Raw genomic sequence first — 6586 nt, forward strand, 5'->3', positions numbered from 1 at the left:
GTATTAATACATTTGTATTGAAATATTTTTCATTGTTGACTTCTTCACTGTTCTCAGTTCCGTTAACGGCTTGGCGTTCGGGCGAGTATACTTGGCATTGATGTGGCAACATTTCAAATGTTGTCTAGGTGAATGCAGCTGATGAGGACTAATCAGATTTACGTTGTGAAACGTATTTGAAAAGTCTGAAACCTAGGTATTGCATTATCCTTAATCTGGGTTGTTCATTTTCGGATGTTCTTCCTAAGGTAAGACAAGTTTTTCATGTTTTGTTGCACACACGCATTTTTGCCAGTATATACGCAGTGAAGCTATACAATAGCGTCGTTTTTATATCGATTGCTATTCTCCAGCAAATATCGGTACCTTGTTGTACCATTCTTATGAATTTATATATATATATACATATACATATATATATATATATACTGTGTGTGTATGTGTGCGTAGATATATATGTATAAAAATGTATGTATGGAAATGTATGCATTTCTATATATATATGATTTTAAATTCTCAATCGCAGAATAATACTAATAATATAGCCTGAACAGGATAAACTACCCCTATTTTGCAGAAAAAAGTGTAGGTGGCTAGCTGTGGACTCGAACTCATATCCCCGTGATTACGCGTCACCATGCTTTGACCGATTAAGCTAAACTACCCCACTACAAATTCCTCTGCAAGTATAGAAATCTCGCTTTATGAGACGCTATCATATGTTAAATTCAAATTACGACAAACGTAAATAAACAAACGAACTTTCTAAGACATCTCAACGCTTGTTTATTTACGTTTGTCGTAATTTGAATTTAACATATGAAAGCGTCTCATAAAGCGAGATTTCTATACATCTTAAATTTGCAGAGGAATTTATAGTGGGGTAGTTTAGCTTAATCGGTCAAAGCATGGTGACGTGTAATCACTAGGATGTGAGTTCGAATCCGCAGCTAGCCACTTACACTTTTTTTCTGCAAAATAGGGGTAGTTTATCCTGTTCAGGCTATATTATTAGCATTATCCTGCGTTTGAGAATTTAAAATCACTTCTTTAACTTTCTAAAGACATCTCAACGCTTCTAAAAGCAAACTTCGTTTGTTTATTTCCGTTTGTCGTAATTTGAATTTAATATATATATATATTTATATATATATACGCGCGCGTGCATGTGCGTATATGTATATGGGCGTGTGTGTGTGTATGTGTGTGTGCAAATATATATATATGGATAGATAGATAATATCTGGTGTTTCATTGTCTCTTCACTCGACGCTTCCAGAGACTCGACGCACTATTAAAAGCATGACACTAAGCCACTACTACATCCACACTAAAACTTTCCTTACTGTAGTATTTCTAGTCCATATTTTCACCGAAAATCAGAAATTACTCAAATATCTTCTGATAGTAAAAACAACAGCCGCGAACCATATAACCGTATCCAACAGCGGAAACATAGCATCTTCAGGAACCAATTCTCTTTTAACCATCATGAATCTGGCAAAAGAAATCCCAAAACAACTTTTTAGCTTTCCCGCAATAACAATTACCCGGCTGCACAATCACCCACCATTGCTCTCATTAACCCACAAACCAAAATCAATAAAAATGTAGAATGTACAGCGTATCTCACACTTCACTTATCGAACAAAAGTATCATATCTCAGAGACAATGCATACAGAGAAAAGTCAATATGTATAGCACTAAGTGAAAGACACTTGACCCCAAACATACTGGATGCTCAGATTATCTGCCAAACAGAATTGAACGCAGAATACGGAAACAAGTGAGGATAGAACTCCTTATCTCTCCCACTCCAACACGGTGTGCGATACACCAATACATATAATCGACTTCAATTTGATCATAAGCATTACCCGCATCAAGAGGACGGGAGATCAATGCCTATGATCAAATTGAGGTCGATCACATGATTTATTGGTGTATCGCACATTGTGTTGGAGTGTAACATTTGTTAATAGGAGATGATATTTGTTACACAGAGATCACTATTGGGATACTTTGTCACTCAACAGTCAAGACCCAAGTGATTCCAACCTACATGCAAATGTACTTTTAGCGGGACGTTTTAGTTTTCCTAATCTCAGCTGACCTGAGTGTTATATCCAGCTTGGAAAGAAAAACAACTACACAAGAGAGATATGGACGCTCTCCTCGATACCACTAACGATTTCATCCTGCAACAAGTTATTACTTCTTTTACTAGGAGAAATCAAATACGTTGTACAGTATTTAACTCCAATACATACTTCATTCACAATATTCAGGTCATTCCAACAGCTATTTCTGATTGCAATATGATAAAATGATTTGTATATGGTTTAAAAAAGGCCCGTATAAACTCGAGTATTCCTGCAAGAACTTGAGACAACGAGATAGACGGACAATAATGCGTAACACAACTAAACTCGCAAGACAACTAAAAAAAAGAACGCTCTCTCAACAGATGACATTGCAAAAAAAAACCCCAGAAAACATTGAAGTAGACCTAAAAATATCTTATAAATAAACAAACTCTGCTGGTGGAACACCGAGCAGTGGAGAAAATAAAGAAAAATCATAAGTTGTTTTTCCAATTTGCTATACAAGATTCATCTACACATAACCAAATTGTCCCTCTAATGGACCAACATGTATCATCTACTAATGATTCAGCACAAATAGTACACAATTGAGTTAACAGTATAACGTGCATTTTCCCGACATATGATTAGCAAATAATGCATAATCCAAACTAATTTTTTATTCCTATAATTACACTGCAGAAACACATCTAGAAATTTGTGATATTATGGAAGATGATATACTTGCAGTTATTAATGAACGATATTTAGACGCGGCGTCAGCACCAAATCACCTCCTACCTCAATATTTATTATCGAGTAAAACAGCATCGTCAACCTATTAAAAAGGCTATCTAAAAAGTCACTAGAAACTGGCATATTCCCAGAATTACTAGACAATAGTAACACTTACACACAAAGGAGGTAGCGGTGCGGGAACTAGAAATTACAGACCTGTTTTTCTCAACCTTCACACATCTAAAATTGTAGGGAACGTTCTCCGAAAAAAATAATTACGTACCTTGAAAAAAACAACCTCCATAGATGACATCCAGCATGGTCATTAGAGTAGACGAAATTTCCTGACACAACTATTACAGCACTATAACACATTTTCCTATAATCTCTTGAGAGGAATGGACACTAACTGCATATAATTTTGCTAATACGTTTCACAAGATTAAGCATGGAATCATCTGTCATAGGATAAGGTACTTTGGCATCACAGGAGAACTAGGAGAATGCTTTTTTCACTTCTAACGGGGTAGGAATCAATCTGTTACTGAAATCAATCTGTCTGCAAAATCATCTGTAATGAGTGGTATACCTGAGTGCACGGTTCTAGGACCATTCTTATTTATCATCACTCTATCATAATAACTTTACATGTGCAGTCGGCCCTTGTAATGAGTTACACCGATGATACAAAAATAATGATGGCTGTATCAAACTCTAGATGTCGTCACACTCCAAAATGAGTGACAGCTGTTTCATCAACGGGCAGACTAAACAATATGAAATTTACTATCAAGATTTCAGGTTGTGCATTACGGAGGGAATATGCGCTAATCACATTATTTGACATTAGATAACACAATGATTAAAGCGTTAATTACATACGGGAATTTAGTGTCATCATATCAAATGATGCATCTTTCATCAGTCACATCACCTAACTGACCTCTAAATGCAGATATCTCATAGGTATCTCATAGATATCTCACTCACCCCAGAGAAATATAAAATGCATTACCGGAATATAACAGATAAATTTTTGTCTCACACATCTTTATCATTAAGATGAAATATTGACTATCCATATGCTCTCTTCATTATAGTTTTTGACAATCATTAAATGTTTCAAATCGTCTCTAAAATCAAACACAAAAGTGCAATATAAGCCTTGAGCTGAAAACAGCAATTTAATATGAATTTCCAAAATAAAAAGTTTTGTTATTTCTCACACAGGTTCTTATAGACACCATGGCAAAGAGGAGAATCGCGAAGAGGAAAATCGAGATGAACGTGATCAGTTCTTTCTTGCCTGAAGCTGGTTTATTCATATTTGCTTTACTGATTTCTGGCAGGCGTCATTTTGATCTATTGCTGATTTATTGGCAATGTTTCTCTTTCGTCTCACATAAACAGTTAAATTTATACATAAAATATGTTCGTCTATTTATTAAAGTTTCTTTGTTAGTGTAGTTTCAACTTTTTGACAAAATATAGTTTCTTTTTATCTTATGCTTTTTGTGTTTTGCCGCAGTAACAGTTATTCATTAGCTCTAGAAAACGTTTTCTGTGAAAACAATGAACTACGATGGAAAATGCGTGTGCAAGCGTGGCAATAGTTTTAATAAATTATGCCTAGAAAAATATAGAAGTGTATCTATGTAATAGTTTCTATGCATAGCCGGAAGAATGGCTGTGTGGAAAGAAGCTCGCTTCCCATCCACACTGTTCTGGGTTCAGTCCCACTGCGTAACATGTTGGGTAGGTACCTTCTACTATAGCCGCGTGCCGACCAAACCCTTGTGAATGGATTATGTAGACGGAAACTAAAAGAAACCCGTCGTATAAATATATGTGCTTGTGTGTGTGTGTGTGTGTGTGTGTGTGTGTGTATATGTATGGGGTATACTTATGCAAACAGCAGTCGGAATGTTTGATGGTATATACATTGCTTCCTGAAGCTTGAATTAAGCTATCAGTGTCCCACCAAGCAGCTTTGAATAAGATATCTTTGTGTAAATTCCCAACAAAAAGTGTATTTTCAAATGTCTAAGGGGAGAATTTTCTCATGGGACAATTCTGGCAGCAATAGATGTTACACGAATATATTCTATAATTCTTCTACTTGTTTCAGTCATTTGCCTGTGTCCATGCTGGAGCACCGCCTTTAGTCGATCCCAGGACTTATTCATTGTAAGTCTAGTACTTATTCTATCAGGTGTCTTTTGCCGAACTGCTAAGTTACGGAGACGTAAACACACCAGCATCGGTTGTCAAGCGATGGTGGGGTGACAAATACTCACACACACACACACACACACACACACACACACATATATATATATATATATATATATTTATATACATACAGATAAGGAAATAATTTTATTCTCAAACGCAAGATAATGCTAATAATACACCATGAACAGGATAAACTATTCATATTTTGCAGAAAAATCTGTCGGCGACCAGCCATGAGAGTCGAACTCACATCCCTGTGATTACACGTCCAGTGATTTACCATTTAGTGAAACTGACCCAACGACAAATTCTTCTGCAAATTTAGGTTATATAAATCTATCTTTATAAGACGCTATCATACGTTAAATTCAACATACGTTGAAAGTCAACAAAGTTTGCTTAAGAAGCGTTGAGATGTATTGAAAGATAAGGAAATCATTTAATTCTCAAACGCAAACTTTGTTGACTTCCTAAAGCAAACTGTGTTGACTTTCAACTTAAGTTGAATTTAATGTATGTATGTATGTATATATATATATGAGAGGTATTGGTATCCAGAAGTCCCAAGGTGGCAGGTAACGCTACGTAAGTGCTATGGAAGGACCGTAGTTAAGCTCTCGGTTCGAAAACGATACAAGTGAGGAGTCTAATGCAAGTCTTGTGTGAGCATGTATATGATAAAAAAAAAATGAGACAACAGAGCCATGGCTGTGTGGAATTTTCAGGATATTTATAAAGTGACAGTTTAACAGCTGTTTCTGGGTTATTAGGGATATCCCTTTATCAGAGACGATGTGAGATGGTTAAATAGAGGAAAACTTTAGAATTCAATATGAGGAGTTATTTTGGAAAAGGAAGCCAAATAAGGAGTATTTAGGGAAATGGGAGGATGCACGTAGAAATAAAAATAAAAACGTATAAAGATATTGTAGTTGCAGTTCCATTATCCAAGGAAAGTGGTGTGTAGAAGTGGTAGAAATACTTCCTGTCCGTGGTATGTAAATTCCAATAAGAGATCGTATTTTGTCATTGCAAATGGAAAGTGTGGAGACGTAGATTCCATGTGCTGTTCATTCAAAGGGGTCTTGTGATACGAATGAAAATTTGAGAATGTAGAGGTAATATTAAATGGATAGAGAGGGCAGAAGAAATGTGCATGTTAAAATGAAGAGAGTGGTCAAAGGAAAAGGTGAGAAAAGAAGGAAAATGAAAACAAGAAGTGAAAATGAAAAAATGAAATTGAAAAAAGTTTTTTCACTTTTCTTTTTTTTTTCTTTTGATAATGGAACTGCAACTAAAAATCTATTTCCCTATATACTCCTTATTTGCTTCCTTTTCCAAAATAACTCATTTCCAACCCTAACATTTCCTTCTATTTAACCATCTCACATCGTCTCTGATGAAGGGATATCCTTAATATCCCAGAAACAGCTGTAAGACTAAGTGTCTCTTTATAAATGTCCTGGAAATTCTACACAGCTTTGGCTTTGTTGTCTCCTTTTATTCAACACACACAAACACACACACA

The sequence above is a fragment of the Octopus bimaculoides genome, chromosome 2, assembly GCF_001194135.2.
Source record: "Octopus bimaculoides isolate UCB-OBI-ISO-001 chromosome 2, ASM119413v2, whole genome shotgun sequence".
NCBI classification, from domain to species: domain Eukaryota; kingdom Metazoa; phylum Mollusca; class Cephalopoda; order Octopoda; family Octopodidae; genus Octopus; species Octopus bimaculoides.